The following is a 20,443-nucleotide window of genomic DNA, read 5'->3' on the forward strand; positions in this document are numbered from 1 at the left end:
GTGTGTGTGTGTGTGTGTGTGTGTGTGTGTGTGTGTGTGTGTGTGTGTGTGTGTGTGTGTGTGTGTGTGTGTGTGTGTGTGTGTGTGTGTGTGTGTGTGTGTGTGTGTGTGTGTGAGGCTTCCAAATATAACAGATATTGATTAGGAAGCTATACATGTGCCTCTTCCATTGTGACGAGCATGTGTGTGTGTTGAGAAGAGTGTGAATGAAAAGTGTGTCAGAGCTGGAAGCTCGGTCGTGTTGCTCTAGATTTCTGATTTCTTTACCCCAGTCAGTTTCCATCTCCATCATCAAAGGGCTGGAGGGGAAATCCAACCAGAACAGATCACAAAAAACTTGAGATAAAACTCTTCAAACAGTCCATGTTCAGGTTAAAAAGGTCATAAGCAATGACGTTTCTGACGTTTTGCCCTATAGTTGTCAGTGGAGTCATTTCATAATGTGAAGATGTTGGTGTCGGTGGTATTTGAAACTAATTGAAACCCCGTGTTCAGCAGGGTGTGGGAACCATGTTTTTGTAATGGAAAGGGGGGAGCACTGATTTTCATATGACAGACTTCCCCCCTCTTTGGTTGGCTCTTTGAATTATGAAACTCAGTATGTCAGTGTTCAATACAGAGACCCTAGTGGTAAGTACCCTGGACCTGATCGAGGCTGGGATGAAGACCGTTGCCACCCCTTTATGCTAGGCCCTGGTCTACATGATGAACTACCCAGAGATACAGGGGGAGTCGACTCTTCCACAGCACCCGCGTGATTGGTTGATTATTTGATTGATCTATTGATCAATTGATTGATCCCTTCACCTTTTCCCTCCAGGGAAGGTCCAGGCTGAGATAAACAGTGATAGGCCAGTCCCGCCAGCCCAACATGTCCTACACTGACACTGTCATCCATGAGACACAGGGGATGGGCAACATTGTGCCGCTGGGTTTCCCCAAGATGGCTAGCAAAGACGCAACACTGGGGGGATACTTCATACCCAAGGTGATAGACATTAGCTACAGCATTAACAACAGTCCCTCCATGTATCAAGTGAATGATACTTGTTATCCCTAAACTTTTGTGACATTCAGCGCTCAAGGCAAACATTAGCACAAACCTAACAATAGCTACCAAAAGCCATGGATGATTTGTACAGGTAGTCATAATGTGGCAACTTTGCCATGTGGCTGCTACATTGCAGTCTCAACGTCAACAATGAAGAGCCTCTTCTAGGCAGAGTTCCTCTGTCTAGTGTCTGTGTTCTTTTGCCCATCTTAATATTTTATTTTTATTGGCCAGTCTGAGATATGTTTTTTTCTTTGCAACTCTGCCCAGAAGGCCAGCATCCCGGAGTTGCCTCTTCACTGTTGATGTTGAGACTAGTGTTTTGCGCGGACTATTTAAAACTTCTTAAAGCTGCAATCCCGTTAACAGCCAGTGAAAGTGCAGGGTGCCAAATTCAAACAGAAATCTCATAATTAAAATTCCTCAAACATACATGTATCTTAAACCATTTTAAAGGTAATCTTGTTGTTAATCCCACCAAAGTGTCCAATTTCAAATAGGCTTTTCAGCGAAAGCACCACAAACGTTTATGTTAGGTCACCGCAAAATCACAGAAAAACACAGCTATTTTTCCAGTCAAAGACAGGAGTCACAAAAAGCAGAAATAGAGATAAAAGGAATCACTAACCTTTGATGATCTTCATCAGATGACACTCATAGGACTTCATGTTATACAATACATATATGTTTTGTTCGATTAAGTTCATATTTATATCCAAAAACCTCAGTTTACATTGGCGCCATGTTCAGAAATGCGTCCAAAATATCCGGAGAAATTGCAGAGAGCCACGTCAAATAACATAAATACTCATCATAAACTTTGATGAAAGATACATGTTTTACATAGAATTAAAGATACACTTGTTCTTAATGCAAGCGCTGTGTCAGATTTCAAAAATCTTTACGGCAAAAGCACAATATTCAATGATCTGAGAACAGCGTTCAGCCACAAAAGTAAGCCATACAGTTACCCGCCATATTGTGCAGTCAACAAAACTCATAAAAATAATTATAAATCTTCACTTACCTTTGCTGATCTTCGTCGGAATGCACTCCCAGGACTCCCACAAGAAATGTTCATTTTGTTCGGTAATGTACATCATTTATGTCCAAGTTGCTACTTTTGTTAGCGCGTATAGTACACATATCCAAATGCTCGTGCAGGTCCAGGCGAACGTCGGACGAAAACTTCAAAACGTTATATTAGAGGTCGAATAAACTTGTCAAACTAAGTATAGAATCAATCTTTAGGATGTTGTTATCATAAATATTCAATAACGTTCCAACCGGAGAATTCCTTTGTGTCTATAGAAGTAATGGAACGCAAGTCGATATCATGTGGAATGCGCATGACCAGGACCTGGCTCTCTGCCAGACCACTGACTCAAACACCTCCCATCCGGCTCAACTTCACAGTGGAAGCTTCATTCAACGTTCTACAGACTGTTGACATCGAGTGGAAGCCGTAGGGAGTGCAAACAGACCCATATCATACAGTGTTTTCAATAGGTGATGAGTTGAAAATCGACCAACCTCAGATTTCTCACTTCCTGGTTGGATTTCTTCTCAGGTTTTTCTCTGCCATATGAGTTCTGTTATACTCACAGACATAATTCAAACAGTTTTAGAAACTTCAGAGTGTTTTCTATCCAATACTAATAATAATATGCATATATTAGCAACTATGACTGAGGAGCAGGCCATTTACTCTGGGCACCTCTGTGCACCTTTCATCCAAGCTACTCAATACTGCCCCTGCAGCCATAAGAAGTGAATGAAGCTGCCAATTGAGGACTTGTGAGGCATCTGTTTCTCAAACTAGACACTCTAATGTACTTGTCCTCTTGCTCAGTTCTATTCTGGTTAGAGACAGTTTGCGCTGTTCTGTGAAAGGAGTAGTACACAGCATTGTACGAGATCTTAAGTTTCTTGGCAATTTCTCCCATGGAATAGCCTTCATTTCTCAGAACAAGAATAGACTGACGAGTTTCAGAAGAAAGTTCTTTGTTTCTGGTCATTTTGAGCCTGTAATCGAACCCACAAATGCTGATGCTCCAGATACTCAACTAGTCTAAAGAAGGCCAGTTTTATTGCTTCTTTAATCAGAACAACAGTTTTCAGCTGTGCTAACATAATTGCAAAAGGGTTTTCTAATGATCAATTAGCCTTTTAAAATTATAAACTTGGATTAGCTAACACAACGTGCCATTGGAACACAGGAGTGATGGTTGCTGATAATGGGCCTCTGCACGCCTATGTAGATATTCCATTAAAAATCAGCCATTTCCAGCTACAATAGTCATTTACAACATTAACAATGTCTACATTGTTTTTCTGAATAATTTGATGTTATTTTAATGGACAAAAATTAGCTTTTCTTTCAAAAACAAGGATATTTCTAAGTGACACCAAACTTTTGAACGGTAGTGTATACAGACACACCTCCTCCATAAGCATTTCTGTCTCTTCTATAGATGTTATAACCTTGTATTGCCACTGCTGTATCATCAAATTGCTAATATATGAAGGTTATCTGATGTTAGCAAGTTATTGATTTCATGAACCTTATTTCTAAGGCTATATATATTCATATGGGCTGTTTTCCACCCTTTCCTGGGTAGCTTATCAAAGATAGACATAATATGGAAAAGGTGCATCCAAGTGTCCTTTCAACCTCTCCAAAGTGTCAGAATGGGGTAATTCGACTGCTATTACACATTGAATAAGCCTAAATGGTATTGGTCCCACATTAAGAAGAACTATTAGCAAGACAAATTTGGAAAACAGATATAAATTATAAATGTAAATGGCCTTGACTCTTGCGAGAGGATCATACCCTGCAGTCCTCTTCTTATTGTCATTCTCCTCATCCTTTTGTGGGTCACTCATGTAAAGAGTACAGTTGATGGCCAAGAAACAGTTTTCACAAGTCAACTAGTCTTGATACCTTCGCCAGTCCCATGTATATCACCAGGGAAATGTAGGAGAGCATGTTGCCCATGGTGACATGTTACCAGTGCATCTTCTTTCCCCTCTGCTGCTTATTCTCCCCATACTTGTTGGTATTGCAAACTAGTGTCCCCAGCACAGAGGTGGTGAAGTAAAGCTGAAACAGCTGGTATGTTTGAGTACCGTCCAACTGTGGGCCTACAGGTCGTTTCGGTCTGAACCTGGGTGGTACTGGCTCCACATAATCTTCAATGACTGTACGCCATCTGTCCTCAGGTTCATCTCACTCTGTTGTGCCATAAAAAAAGCCAGACTACGGTTTGCAACTGCGCATGGGGACAAAGAAGGGTACTTTTTGGAGAAAAGTCCTCTGGTCTGATGAAACAAAAATAGAACTGGGGATGGCAGCATCATGTTGTGGGGGTGCTTTGCTACAGGAGGGCCTAGTGCACTTCACAAAATAGATGGCATCATGAGGAGGAAAATGAGGTGGATATATTGAAGCAACATCTCAAGACATCAGTCAGGAAGTTAAAGCTTGGTCGCAAATGGGTCTTCCAAATGGACAATGACCGCAAGCATACTTCCAAAGCATTTCACATTCTTAAAATAAAGTGGTGATCCTAACTGACCTAAGACAGGGAATTTTTACAAGGATTAAATGTCAGGAATTGTGAAAAACTGAGTTTAAATGTATTTGGCTAAGGTGTATGTAAACTTCCAACTTCAACTGTACATAGTCCAAAACACAAAAAAGCAGACCACAACTATATAACAAAACGACATTACTGTAATTTAAAAGCAATTTACTAGCCTAAACAATGAAAACAGTGGGACACAGGTCACCTACCTTGAGAGACAAAGTAACAATGACCATGAGAATTTGGTAAACGCCTCTCCACTGTTACACAGAATATGTCCAACTTTTACCAGCTAACTAATGTGAAATATATACAATATGTAACTACTTTGGAATGATACACTGGTTATAGGCTACACAGGACAGGACACCACTATACTGTAAATACAAAACAAAAAGAAGCAGACCACAACTATATTAAAAAATAGCAAATACATATAGTAAACTATAGAAAGTTATACAAAATAATTTATTTACACATCTAAAACAGAATCCAATCCTTCTAGAAAAAACAATTCTCTGCCCGAGTCATCTTGCTCCAGGTCGCTCCCAGCATCTGTGTCTGACTCAATAAGAATTTCCTCCAAAGCCTCTTTCTCAGTATTCATAACCGCGGGAAGTAGGGGTGCTGCTGTACCCCCTGAAAAATCGGAATAAATATATTAAAGTAAAAGTAAGTAAAAAAGTTTTTTTTTTTTAAATCACAAAAGTAGTGCACTGGGCCTAATAGTCCTGTATTAGCGGACCTATAGAGCCGTCTGCAGAGTGGGCAAAATAAATTGTGCACAGGGCATGACAATGCTCTGTGCACAAAGCGAGAAAATACTCTAATTTTACACAATGGGTCCACCGTGGTTCTGCGTAGCCTAGATATGCAAATACATTTGAGACCAGTTTATTGCAGTTAATTTAGTCTTTGACTTAATAAGTTAAATATCTTTGAGTAGTTAACAGGGAAACAACGAGTCCCAGAGAGTTCGCAATAGAACATACCAGAGGGGGGCATAGTTTACTAGGCTACCTAAATTATTGGGATGATCTTTCTACTTCTAAACTCGGACAAAACAGAGATGCTTGTTCTAGGTCCCAAGAAACAAAGAGATCTTCTGTTGAATCTGACAACTAATCTTGATGGTTGTACAGTTGTCTCAAATAAAACTGTGAAGGACCTCGGCATTACTCTGGACCCTGATCTCTCTTTTGACGAACATATCAAGACTGTTTCAAGGACAGCTTTTTTCCATCTGCGTAACATTGCAAAGATCAGAAATGTTCTGTCCAAAATTGATGCAGAAAAATGTATCCATGCTTTTGTTACTTCTAGGTTATAGTACTGCAATGCTCTACTTTCCGGCTACCCGGATAAAGCACTAAATAAACTTTAGTAAGTGCTAAATACGGCTGCTAGAATCCTGACTAGAACCAAAAAATGTGATCATATTACTCCAATGCTAGCCTCCCTACTCTGGCTTCCTGTTAAGGCAAGGGCTGATTTCAAGGTTTTACTGCTAACCTACAAAGCATTACATGGGCTTGCTCCTACCTATCTTTCCGATTTGGTCCTGCCGTACATACCTACACGTACGCTACGGTCACAAAACGCAGGCCTCCTAATTGTCCCTAGAATTTCTAAGCAAACAGCTGGAGGCAGGGCTTTCTCCTATAGAGCTCCATTTTTATGGAATGGTCTGCCTACCCATGTGAGAGACGCAGACTCGGTCTCAACCTTTAAGTCTTTATTGAAGACTCATCTCTTCAGTAGGTCCTATGATTGAGTGTCGTCTGGCCCAGGAGTGTGAAGGTGAACGGAAAGGCACTGGAGCAACGAACCGCCCTTGCTGTCTCTGCATAGCCAGTTCCCCTCTCTCCACTGCGATTCTCTGCTTCTAACCCTATTACAGGGGCCGAGTCACTGGCTTACTGGTGCTCTTCCATGCCGTCCCTAGGAGGGGTGCGTCACTTGAGTGGGTTGAGTTACTGACGTGGTCTTCCTGTCTGGGTTCCCCCCCTTGGGTTGTGCCGTGGTGGAGATCTTTGTGGGCTATACTCGGCCTTGTCTCGGGATGGTAAGTTGGTGGTTGAAGTTATCCCTCTTGTGGTGTGGGGGCTGTGCTTTGGCAAAGTGGGTGGGGTTATATCCATAGTGTCTCCTGACCCCTCCTGTCTCAGCCTCCAGTATTTATGCTGCAGTAGTTTATGTGTCGGGGGGCTAGTGTCAGTCTGTTATATCTGGAGTATTTCTCCAGTGTCCTGTGTGAATTTAAGTATGCTCTCTCTAATTCTCTCTTTCTTTCTTTCTCTCTCTCGGGGGAGAGAAAGACCTATGCCTCAGGATTACCTGGCAATAACCCTCCTTGCTGTCCCCAGTCCACCTGGCCATGCTGCTGCTCCAATTTTCAACTGTTCTGCCTGCGGCTATGGAACCCTGACCTGTTCACCGGACGTGCTACCTGTCCCAGACCTGCTGTTTTCAACTCTCTAGAGACAGCAGGAGCGGTAGAGATACTCTCAATGATCGGCTATGAAAAGCCAACTGACATTTACTCCTGAGGTGCTGACTTGTTGCACCCTCGACAACTACTGTGATTATTATTATTCGACCATGCTGGTCATTTATGAACATTTGAACATCTTGGCCATGTTCTGTTATAATCTCCACCCGGCACAGCCAGAATGGGGACTGGCTACCCCTCATAGCCTGGTTCCTCTCTAGGTTTCTTCCTAGGTTTTTGCCTTTCTAGGGAGTTTTTCCTAGCCATCGTGCTTCGACACCTGCTTGCTGTTTGGGGTTTTAGGCTGGGTTTCTGTACAGCACTTTGATATCAGCTGATGTAAGAAGGGTTATATAAATACATTTGATTTGATTTGGTTACCACCAGTGTTTGAAATACACAGCCTTATTCTAAAATGGATAAAAAATATATTTTTTCTCATCAATCTACACACAATACTCCATAATGACAAAGCAAAAATTGGTTTTTAGAATTGTTTGCAAAATTGTTTTAATAAAAAAACTGAAATATCACATTTACATAAGTATTCAAACCCTTTACTCAGCACTTTGTTGAAGCACCTTTGTCAGGGATTACAGCCTCAAGTCTTCTTGGGTACAACACTACAAGCCTGGCACACCTGTATTTGGAGAGTTTCTCCCATTATTCTCTGCAGATCCTCTCTAGCTCTGTCAGGTTGAATGGGGAGCGTCGCTGCAAAGCTATTTTCAGGTCTCTCCAGAGATGTTCAATCGGGTTCAAGTCTGGGTCTAGCTGGGCCAATCGAGAACATTGAGACTTGTCCCAAAGCCACTCCTGTGTTGTCTTGGCTGTGTGCTTAGGGTCCTTGTCCTGTTGGAAGTTGAACCTTCGCCCCAGTCTGAGGTCCTGAGTGTTCTGGAGCAGGTTTTCATCAAGGATCTCTCTGTACTTTGCTCCGTTCATCTTTCCCTATATCCTAACTAGTCTCCCAGTTCCTGCCGCTGAAGAATATCCCCACAGCATGAAGCTGCCACCACCATGCTTCCCCATAGGGATGTGCCAGGTTTCCTCCAGACGTGACGATTGACATTCAGACCAGAGAATCTTGTTTCTCTTGGTCTGAGATTCCTTTAGGTGCCTTTTGGCAACTCCAAGCGGGCTGTCATGTGCCTTTTACTGAGGAGTGGCTTCAGTCTGGCCACTCTACCATAAAGGCCCTATTGGTGGAGTGCTGCAGAGATGGTTGTCCTTCTGGAAGGTTCTCCCATCTCCACAGAGGAACTCTGGAGCTCTGTAAGAGTGACCATCGGGTTCTTGGTCACCTTCCTGACCAAGGCCCTTCTCCCCTGATTGCTCAGTTTCGCCAAGCTGCCAGCTCTAGGAAGAGTGTTGGTGGTCCCAAACTTCTTCCATTTAAGAATGATGGAGGCCACTGTGTTCTTGTGGACCTACAATGCTGCAGAAATGTTTTGGTACCCTTCCCCAGATCTGTACCTCAACATAATCCTGTTTCAGAGCTCTACGGACAATTCCTTTGACCTCGTGGCTTGGTTTTTGCTCTGACATGCACTGTCAACTGTGGGACCTTATATAGACAGGTGTTTGCCTTTTCAAATCATGTCCAGTCAATTGAATTTACCACAGGTGGACTCCAATTAAGTTGTAGAAACATCTCAAGGATGACCAATGGAAACAGGATGCACATGAGCTCAATTTCAAGTCTCATAGCAAAGGGTCTGAATACTTATGTAAATAAGGTTTTTCTGTTTTTATTTTGAATACATTTGCAAACATTTCTAAAAAGATGTTCTCACTTTGTCATTCTGGGGTATTGTGTATAGATTGATGAGAATTTTTATTTATTTAATCCACTTTAGAATAAGGCCGTAACATAACAAAATGTTGAAAAAGTCAAGGGGTCTGAATACTTTCCGAACACACTGTCCATTGGGCTCGTTGACAAAACAGACCATGGGATGCCTTTTCACACGAAAGTCAGCGACGGATCTGTGTAAACTATGTGACTATATTGGAGACAGGTTTATAGCAGTGAATGTCATCTATTAACTTAATTATTTGGATTTTCTTGTGATCACAACAAATCTACTTATTTTTCTCAAATAGTTTTCTTTGAAAAGATGGGCCTTTCTGAGAATAGTACATTCAGTTTTCTGCCTGAGTGTGGCACTGTTTACTACAATTACTGGATTACCTTGTGACCAGTGCCCCCATGGTGGCGGTGGTGTTATGGTATGGGCAGGCAGATGCCACGGACAATGAACACGATTGCATTTTATTGATGGCAGTTTAAATGCACAGAGATACCGTGACGAGATCCTGAGGGCCATTGTCGTGCCATTCATCCACCGCCATCACCTCATGTTTCAGTATGATAATGCACAGCCCCATGTCGCAAGGATCTGTATACAGTTCCTGGAAGCTGAAAATGTCCCAGTTCTTCCATGACCTGCATACTCACCATGATGTCACCCATTGAGCATGTTTTAGATGCTCTGGATCGACATGTAAGACAGTGTGTTCCAGTTTCCGCCAATATCCAGCCACATCAAACAGCCATTGAAGTGGAGTGGGACAACTATCTACAGGCCACAATCAACAGCCTGATCAACTCTATGCAAAGGAGATGTGTAGCACTGCATGAGGCAAATGGTGGTATCTGTGACCAACAGATGCATATCTGTATTCCCAGTCATGTGAAATCCATAAATTAGGGCCCAAATTATTTCTTTCAATTGACTGATGTCCTTATATGAACTGTAACTCAGTAAAATCTTAGAAATTGTTGCATGTTGCGTTTATATTTTGGTTCAGTGTAGTTTGTAAGATAGCCTTAACTTTAGGCTATTTATTGTATTACAAAAATAATATTGAATTGTGTTTGGTTGACAACGCAACCAAATATCAACATTTAAAGGATATCTAATGCTAGTATTGTTTCATCTGAGCTACTGGCTTAATCCTATTCTTGAACTTTTATTTTTGGTTTAGTTGGAGACGTGAATCCAACATATCATTTGTTAATTTGTCGACAAGTTAATAGGCTATTTATTGTATTGCAAAAGTGATATTGAACTTTATTTAAAGTGCATTTCAAGTTTGATTCGATTCAAATTAGTCCTGTTATTTGAATTTTGGTTGTAGACAAACTGGATATTGAATTGTGTTTGATTGTCAACGCAACCAAATATTAACATTTGAAGGAGATATCTTTTGTGCTACTGACTTAGTCTGTCTTTAATTCCTGTTCGTCTACAATTGAATAATTGATATGTTGGATTCACATCTTCATCTCAACCAAGAATCAAAGTTGAAAAAAATACAACTAAATCAAATGAAACGTTATGTAAAGTGCATTTATAGTTTGATTTGATTCTTTAACTTAGATTTCAATTATTCATTTGTAGAGAGACTAGAATTAAAGCTAGACTAAGTCAGTGGTACAGATGGAACGATCCAAGCAGAAGATTCATCTCCTTCAAATGTTGATATTTGGTTGCGTTGACAACCAAACACAATTCAATATCCAGTTGGTCCACAAAGTAATAATTATTATTTTGGATTCACGTCTCCATCTCAACCAAGAATCTAAGAATAACACTAAATCTAATCTAATCAAACTTTAAGTGCCTTTAAAATAAAGTTATGATTTGATTTAGTCCTATTCTTTAACTTAGATGTTTGCTTATGATTGAGGAGTGAATCGAACATATGAATGATTAACTTGAAGATTACATTTGAAATCAACCGAAGCTTGAAACCCTAGGCCTATTTGTTTTGTATGTTTTTAGTTGAACCCTAGATTGAATTGAAACAAAAGCTGTTGATGACTTTGCAAATGCTTTATACTGTAGGCCTAAATAGTAACATTTATGATACAGTATATGACTTATAAAGTATGGTTACATTTCATTTGCGCTTTTAAACCTACCCTTCGATAGCAACAGTGACTATATTTAGTTATTAAGAGATGTCTCAATAATCATTCTCACATTAGCACATTGGTAGTAGTCAGTGATTCTAATCAGAGCTGGGCATAGTTAAAACCCTGGTTGGGAGACCAAAATAATAGCTGTAGACAGATCAACTCTCCAGTAGGAGGTGCTGCATAGCCTATTGTTTTATTCTAATAGTGAACATAACACTGAAGATCTGACATTTCAAAGGTACAAATTCAACATATTTTAAACAAGATTTGTCTATGTTGAAAATTGGTTACAATGATGACAATCCTGTGGTTGAAATTCCAACCTCAAAACAACAGTTTATGTTCATGACATTTTTCAAATCCAATGCATTTTTCATGTAGATTCCACGTCACAATACATTGACAAATTACGTTGAAATAACGTTGATTAAACCAGTTTGTGCCCAGTGGGTTATGACTAAACTTAAGCTCAGCAAGACAGTCTTGTGGAGTTTAAACCATGTCGGTCACATCATGCAAATTTTTTGTCCATTAAAATAACATCAAATTGATCAGAAATACAGTGTAGACATTGTTAATGTTGTAAATGACTATTGTAGCTGGAAACAGCTGATTTTTAATGGAATATCAACACATCACTCCTGTGTTCCAATGGCACGTTGTGTTAGCTAATCCAAGTTTATAATTTTAAAAGGCTAATTGATCATTAGAAAACCCTTTTGCAATTATGTTAGCACAGCTGAAAACTGTTGTTCTGATTAAAGAAGCAATAAAACTGTCCTTCTTTAGACTAGTTGAGTATCTGGAGCATCAGCATCTGTGGGTTTGATTACAGGCTCAAAATGACCAGAAACAAAGAACTTTCTTTTGAAACTCGTCAGTCTATTCTTGTTCTGAGAAATGAAGGCTATTCCATGGGAGAAATTGCCAAGAAACTGAAGATATCGTACAATGCTGTGTACTACTCCCTTCACAGAACAGCGCAAACTGGCTCTAACCGGAATAGAAAGAGGAGTGTGAGGCCCCAGTGCACAACTGCGCAAGAGGACAAGTACATTAGAGTGTCTAGTTTGAGAAACAGACGCGTCACAAGTCCTCAACTGGCAGCTTATTAAATAGTACCCGCAAATCACCAGTCTCAACGTCAACAGTGAAGAGGCGATTCCGGGATGCTGGCCTTCTAGGCAGTTGCAAAGAAAAATACATCTCTCAGACTGGCCAATAAAAAGAAGATTAAGATGGGCAAAAGAACACAGACATTGGACAGAGGAAGATTGGAAAAAAAGTGTTATGGACAGACAAATCTAAGTTTGAGGTGTTCGGTTCACAAAGAAGAACATTCGCGAGACGCAGAAAAAATTTAAATATGCTGGAGGAGTGCCTGACACCATCTGTCAAGCATGGTGGAGGCAATGTGATGGTCTGTTGGTGCTTTGGTGGTGTTAAAGTGGGAGATTTGTACAGGGTAAAAGGGATCTTGAAGAAGGAAGGCTATCACTCCATTTTGCAATGCCATGACATACCCTGTGGACGGCGCTTAAATTGGAACCAATTTCCTCCTACAACAGGACAATTACCCAAAGCACAGCTCCAAACTATGCAAGAACTATTTATGGAAAAAGCAGTCAGCTGGTATTCTGTCTATAATGGAGTGGCCAGCACAGTCACTGGATCTCAACCCTATTGACCTGTTGTGGGAGCAGCTTGACCATATGGTACGTAAGAAGTGCCCATCAAGCCAATCCAACTTGTGGGAGGTGCTTCTGGAAGCATGGGGTGAAATCTTTTCAGATTACCTCAACAAATTGACAACTAGAATGCCAAAGGTCTGCAAGGCTGTAATTGCTGCAAATGGGGGATTCTCTGACGAAAGCAAAGTTTGAAGGACACAATTATTATTTCAATTAAAAATCATTATTTATAACCTTGTCAACGTCTTGACTATATTTCTTATTCATTTTGCAACTCATTTCAAGTATGTTTTCATGGAAAACAAGGACATTTCTAAGTGACCCCAAACTTTGAACTGTAGTGTATATTAAAAACATCTTGCCGTTTTGGAAGTTTTTCTTGGTAAGCACTTTTGCTGGATTTTTGTCATTTTTGGGGAGCACCCCTTCTACTTTTGTTTGCTGTAGCACGGAGGCCTACCTCAAACTTGTCCCACTCAGAAAAAGCTGAGTTTGATCAATCAGTCCTGATCCGGAGGTGCTAATGGCCAAAGTGGCAGTTATTGATGGGAAGAGTCTACAGGATGAGGGTGTCTACAGGACGTTTCCCATATTTTGCCATACGAACGACCTATTATATTGGGTATGTAGGAGAAGGGAGGGCGAGTCCGAACTATTGATCATATCAAGACACTGTCCTGCACTTGGCCCACTCCCATGTCTTAGACGGACATTTAGGATGGGAGAAAATGGCTGAGAGGGTACTAACCCGGTTCTACTGGCCGGGGGTGACCAGAGACGTAGCCAAATATTGCAGGTCATGCGATAGGTGTCAATGCCAAGGCCCATTTTTGCAATCCCCTGAAACCTCTTCACATTATAGAAACACTATTCAAAAACGTATTGCCATGGACCTAGTGGGGCCACTGCCACGATAATCCCGAGGACACCAATACATCCTCGTAGTAGTGGACTACGCGACCAAATATCCTGAGGCTATTCCATTGCGCACCATAGTGACGAAAGGCATAGCCAAGAAGCTGTTCAGGTTTTTGTCGAGAGTAGGATTACCCTTAACTGTTTTGACAGATCATGGCACTCCCTTTATGTCTCGGCTCATGAAAGACCTGTGTAAACTATACAGTGTAGAGCAGATTAGAACGAGCGTTTATCACCCCCAGACGGACGGACTGTTTTTTATTTTCACCTTTATTTAACCAGGTAGGCTAGTTGAGAACAAGTTCTCATTTGCAACTGCGACCTGGCCAAGAAAAAGTAAAGCAGTTCGACACAGAGTTACACATGGAATAAACAAACATACAATCAATAATACAGTAGAATCTATATACAGCATGTGCAAATGAGATAGGATAAGAGAGGTAAGGCAATAAATAGGCCATGGTGGCGAAGGAATTACAATATAGCAATTAAACACTGGAATGGTAGATGTACAGAAGATGAATGTGCAAGTAGAGATACTGGGGTGCAAAGGAGCAAGATAAATAAATAAATACAGTATAGGGATGAGGTAGTTGGATGGGCTATTTACAGATGAGCTATGTACAGGTGCAGTGATCTGTGAGCTGCTCTGACAGTTGGTGCTAGTTTTTTTGTAAAACAATAAATAGCTAGTGAGGGAGGTAAGAGTCTCCATTTTTGCAGTTCGTTCCAGTCATTGGCAGCACAGAACTGGAAGGAGAGGCGGCCAAAGGAAGAATTGACTTTGGGGGTGACCAGTGAGATATACATGCTGGAGCGCGTGCTACGGGTTGGTGCTGCTATGGTGACCAGTGAGCTGAGATAAGGCGAGGCTTTACCAAGCAGAGACTTGTAGATGATCTGGAGCCAGTGGGTTTGGCGACGAGTATGAAGCGAGGGCCAGCCAACAAGAGCATACAGGTCGCAGTGGTGGGTAGTATATGGGGCTTTGGTGACAAAACGGATGGCACTGTGATAGACTGCATCCAATTTGCTGAGTAGAGTGTTGGATGCTATTTTGTAAATGACGTCGCCGAAGTCGAGGAACGGTAGGATGGTCAGTTTTACGAGGGTATGTTTGGCAGCATGAGTGAAGGATGCTTTGTTACGAAATAGGAAGCCGATTCTAGATTTAATTTTGTGAGAGAGGCTGAATAAAACCATCAAGAGCATAATAAGACGCGTAGTGGATAAGGATGGAAAAAATGGGGACACGCTGTTACCCCACCTTATGTTTGCCCTGCGCTAAGTTCCTCAAGCCTCTACCGGGTTCTCCCACTTCGAATTGTTGTACGGGCGACCATGCAAAGGCATTTTGGATTTAGCAAAAAAAAGCCTGGGAGAACCAACCATGTCCCTACCGCTTGTTCAGTGAACACGTAGTCCTTATGTGGGATAGGATGGCTGCTATATGGCCAGTGGTTAACAAACACATGGGGCGAGCCCAGGCTGCGCAGGCACAGTCCTACAATTGGACAGCCCAACCCCACACTTTCAAAACAGGGGACAACGCCGCAACATAAACTCCTAGCACAATGGCAGGGTCCCTATGAGGTGTTAGAGCAGGTGTTCACGGTGACCTATAGGGTTAGGCAGCCTGGGTGGCGCCGAGCCGAGCAGATTTACCATGTCAACCTGTTGAAGTTGTACCACGAGAGGGAGGCACAGGTGTTATACGGGTGAAAGGGGAAGGACGAGGCGACGCCAGTAAGTCCCTATGGGAACCAAATTAATGGCACAACAGAGCCGGTGACAGAGCCGGAGAGTTTTCTCGCTCATTCCAGGTAGCACTAACCTGATCCAGCACAATATCAGGACAGACCCAGGGGCCAAAGTATGTTTAAGGCCATATAGAATCCCCGAAGCTAGGAGAGAGGTGGCGCATGCCGCAGTGGGAGAAATGGTACGACTAGGAGTGGTGGAGCCATCCACAAGTGAGTGGTCTAGCCCGATCGTGCTGGTGCCCAAACCTGATGGGTCAACACGGTGTTGTAACGACTTCAGGGCCCTAAATGCTATCTCCCGATTCGATGCCACATGTCGAACGAGCTCAGAGCGGCTAGGGAATGCTAAGTACATTTACACCTTAGACCTAACCAAGAACTATTGGCAAGTCCCTTTATCCCCGCAGGATCGCCACAAGACCGCCTTTGCCACTCCGGAGGGGCTTTTCCAATACGTCCGGATGCCGTTCGGTCTACATGAAGTGGCAGAAACGTTCCAACGACTGATGGATACCCTGCTTAGACCCCATCAGGCTTACGCAGCCGCCTATACTGACGATGTCATCATACACACGGAGGACTTGGACGACCACCTAAACAAGGTAAGAGCTGTGTTGGCAAGCCTGGAGGCAGCCGGGCTTACGGCCAATCCTAAGAAGCGCCACCTAGGCTTAAACGAAGCCAAATACTTGGGGTACACTATTGGCAGTGGCCTCATCAAACCCCAGAAGGAGAAAACACAGGTGGTGCAGGAGTGGCCTAGGCCCGCTAACAAGAAAGCGGTGCGCGCCTTCCTGGGCCTGACAGGATACTTTCGGCACTTCATACTGAACTATTCCACCATAGCAGCACCACTGACCGACCTTACCCGAAAATCAGAACCAGTGCGGGTGGTATGGACCGACAGGGCCGAAAAAGCTTTTAATGAACTTAAGACTGTGCTATGCACAAACCCTGTTTTGAGGATGCCAGACTTTAACATGCCTTTTACTGTATTCACAGACGCATCAGACATGGGGATAGGGGCCGTGTTGTCGCAGGCGGAGGAACACCTCGTTGTGTATATCAGCCATAAGCTGTCCCCAAGGGAGCAAAACTATGCTACGGTGGAGAGAGGCGTTGGCGATTAAGTGGGCACTAGGGTATCTGAGGTACTACCTCCTGGGGAGAAGTTCCCGTCTGGTCACTGACCACACCCCCCTCAAGTGGATGGCGGGACAGAGGGACAACAATAGCCGAATAACGAGGTGGTTCCTAGCACTACAGCCGTTTACATTTGAGGTGGTTCACAAGCCTGGAAAACTACATAGTAACGCGGATGCTCTTTCTCGCCGAGACCTGGTGGGTCTGGCTGGAGCGAGCCCCCCTGGTTCTGGCTTGAGGGGGGGATGTGTGAGGGATCAGCCAGATCAAGTGGTCTGACTGCGCCCTCTCCTGGAGGTGGGCCGCAGTACAGCCACTAATGATGCTCACCTGAGGTCAATTGACTAATTGTGTTTGTGCTCTCTTAAGGACCAGACTGAAGGGGCAGAGTGAGGTTATGGCAAATTCCACAACACCATGATTCCCTGTTATATGTTCAGATCAAGCTGTTGGTTTTGCGTTTAGTACCAACAGTTTTTTGGGGGATAGCTATTACCCTGGCCTATGTTTGTACTTCCCCGGGGAGAGTTGAAAGAAACACCCAATACAGTTTCCTTCTTTTTATTGAAGTCACGTCTCTGCGTCTCATTTTGTGCTGTCCTGCTTAGGATTTTGTCAGTGAATAGGTACGGCCTTTCACACAGCATACAGTCCTTTGAGATCATTAGTGAAGGGACACAATAAATGGATTTCGGTAGACTCTGTTGGTGAATGTTCTTTGCATTGTACTGAATTTAGGCAAGGGCAGAGGATATTGTTTGTGATGTTCACAGGGAACAGCGTTGATGCACGTTCTGACCTCGGTGCTGTTTGACAAGACGGAGAGGGAAACACCAGACACCTTCAACCAAGGACACTTCCTGCACCAGGCCGTCAAGTTTGTCCAGAGGTAAGCGTTCTTGCCCTTCTCTGCATGTAATCCTAACCTAGTCTATACTGGTCCTAACCCTTCACAGGTAGGGGATTCCTATACAGTGCCGTCAGAGATTCAGTTGAAAACACCAGCACATCACATCTCTGTGTGTCTGTCCAGGTAAGCTTGTGCGGCTTGGGGAGGGTCTGGCCAGGATGGAGCTCTTCCTGTTCTTCGTCGGCTCATTCCAGAAGCTCCGTTTCTCCCCACGTTTCACTCTAGCTGAGTCTAGAGTGAAACGTGGGAACTATGATTTCGGTCCCTTTCAAGATCGACTGTATGTCAAGGCTCGTTAGAACACTTAGATAGACGCCACGGCTTGTTAGAACCCCTTGCAGATCTACGCCACGGTTTGTTAGAACCCCTTCCAGATCTACGCCACGGTTTGTTAGAACCCCTTCCAGATCTACGCCACGGTTTGTTAGAACCCCTTCCAGATCTACGCCACGGTTTGTTAGAACCCCTTCCAGATCTACGCCACGGTTTGTTAGAACCCTTCCCAGATCTACGCCACGGTTTGTTAGAACCCCTTCCAGATCTACGCCACGGCTTGTTAGAACCCCTTCCAGATCTACACCATGGTTTGTTAGAACCCTTTCCAGATCTACGCCACGTTTTGTTAGAACCCCTTCCAGATCTACGCCACGGTTTGTTAGAACCCCTTCCAGATCTACGCCACGGCTTGTTAGAACCCCTTCCAGATCTACACCATGGTTTGTTAGAACACTCTAGATCTAAAGATATACAGTATATCTGCTGCATTCTGTATGTAAAATACAATGTGCCTTATGCATCTAATCACAATGGCATCTTTATTATAATGTGCCTTATGAATGTAACCTTCCTGCTGAAGTAAATGTCCCCCCCCAAAAAATAGATATAAATATTTGTATTTTGTTTTCATAAACACCTGTGAATGTTTCATCATTGTCTTTATCAAGAAGAGCAGCCCTGTTTCATTCAGACAGTAATTTATCTAAACAGAGTTAGAACATCAAGTTACATAACTGACATAACACCCAGTTTAAACAAAGCTGTCCCTTCTCTCGCTGGTCAGGGTCCATCACAAAAGGCTTACACAAAGGGCTCTAACAGGACTCAAGTCAGTCAAGTGAATAGAAATACTGTACATCTGTGTGTACAGTCGTGGCCAAAAGTTTTGAGAATGACACAAATATAAATGTTCAAAGTCTGCTGCCTCAGTGTCTTTAGATATTTTTCAGATGTTACTATGGAATGCTGAAGTATAATTACAAGTATTTCATAAGTGTCAAAGGCTTTTATTGACAATTACATGTTTGCAGTGTTGACCCTTCTTTTTCAAGAACTCTGCAATCCGCCCTGACATGCTGTCAATTAACTTCTGGGCCACATCCTGACTGATGGCAGCCCATTTTTGCATAATCAATGCTTGGAGTTTGTCAGAATTTGTGGGTTTTTGTTTGTCCACCCGCATCTTGAGGATTGACCACAAGTTCTCAATGGGATTAAGGTCTGGGGAGTTTCCTGGCCATGGCCCCAAAATATCAATGTTTTGTTCCCCGAGCCACTTAGTTATCACTTTTGCCTTATGGCAAAGTACTCCATCATGCTGGAAAAGGCATTGTTCATCACCAAACTGTTCCTGGATGGTTGGGAGAAGTTGCTCTCGGAGGATGTGTTGGTACCATTCTTTATTCATGGCTGTGTTCTTAGGCAAAATTGTGAGTGAGACCACTCCCTTGGCTGAGAAGCAACCTCACACATGAATGGTCTCAGGATGCTTTACTGTTGGCATGACACAGGACTGATGGTAGCGCTCACCTTGTCTTCTCCGGACAAGCTTTTTCCCAGGTGCCCCAAACAATCGGATAGGGGATTCATCAGAGAAAATGACTTTACCCCAGTCCTCAGCAGTCCAATCCCTGTACCTTTTGCAGAATATCAGTCTGTCCCTGATGTTTTTCCTGGAGAGAAGTGGCTTCTTTGCTGCCCTTCTTGACACCAGGCCATCCGCCAAAAGTCTTCGTCTCACTGTGCGTGCAGATGCACTCACACCTGCTTGCTGCCATTCCTGAGCAAGCTCTGTACTGGTGGTGCCCCTATCCCGCAGCTGAATCAACTTTAGGAGACGGTCCTGGCGCTTGCTGGACTTTCTTGGGCGCCCTGCAGCCTTCTTCACAACAATTGAACCTCTCTCCTTGATGATCCGATAAATGGTTGATTTAGCTGCAATCTTACTGGCAGCAATCTCCTTGCCTGTGAAGCCCTTTTTGTGCAAAGCAATGATGACGGCACATTTCCTTGCAGGTAACCATGGTTGACAGAGGAAAAACAATGATTCCAAGCACCACCCTCCTTTTGAAGCTTCCAGTCTGTTATTCGAACTCAATCAGCATGACAGAGTGATCTCCAGCCTTGTCCTCGTCAACACTCACACCTGTGTTAACGTGAGAATCACTGACATGTCAGCTGGTCCTTTGTGGCAGGGCTGAAATGCAGTGGAAATGTTTTTTGGGGATTCAGTTCATTTGCATGGCAAAGAGGGACTTTGCAATTAATTGCAATTCATCTGATCACTCTTCATAACATTCTGGAGTATATGCAAATTGCCATCATACAAACTGAGGCAGCAGACTTTTGTGAAAATGTATATTTGTGTCAATCTCAAAACATTTGGCCACGACTGTATATTGAAATGGTTAACTCCCATTATACATGATCCAGCCATCAAAGGTTGTCCGTCCAGTTCAGAGGCTAATCTATGAATGATTTTTACGTAACAGTTGGGTGGTGAAATGTGCCATGACAAGCAGAGCAGTATTTCAGGACCATTAAATGCCCACCAGAAACATCTACATACAAAAGGTAAATGTGGTACACCTCTACCTTTGGGCCAGAGCTGGTACTACTATATTGCAGATCAACAACGCTAATGATGGTGAAAGAAATGTAACATGAAATTACCCCCACACA

The 20,443-nt window shown here is 42.9% G+C and overlaps 1 pseudogene; it reads left to right on the plus strand.

Moving 5' to 3' along the window:
* Nucleotides 1–600: 600 nt before the first annotated feature.
* On the plus strand, nt 601–18,400 carry LOC139540603 (cytochrome P450 2J2-like; annotated as a pseudogene).
* The last annotated feature ends 2,043 nt before the right edge of the window (nt 18,401–20,443 follow it).

The sequence above is a fragment of the Salvelinus alpinus genome, chromosome 16, assembly GCF_045679555.1.
Source record: "Salvelinus alpinus chromosome 16, SLU_Salpinus.1, whole genome shotgun sequence".
Lineage (NCBI taxonomy): Eukaryota > Metazoa > Chordata > Actinopteri > Salmoniformes > Salmonidae > Salvelinus > Salvelinus alpinus.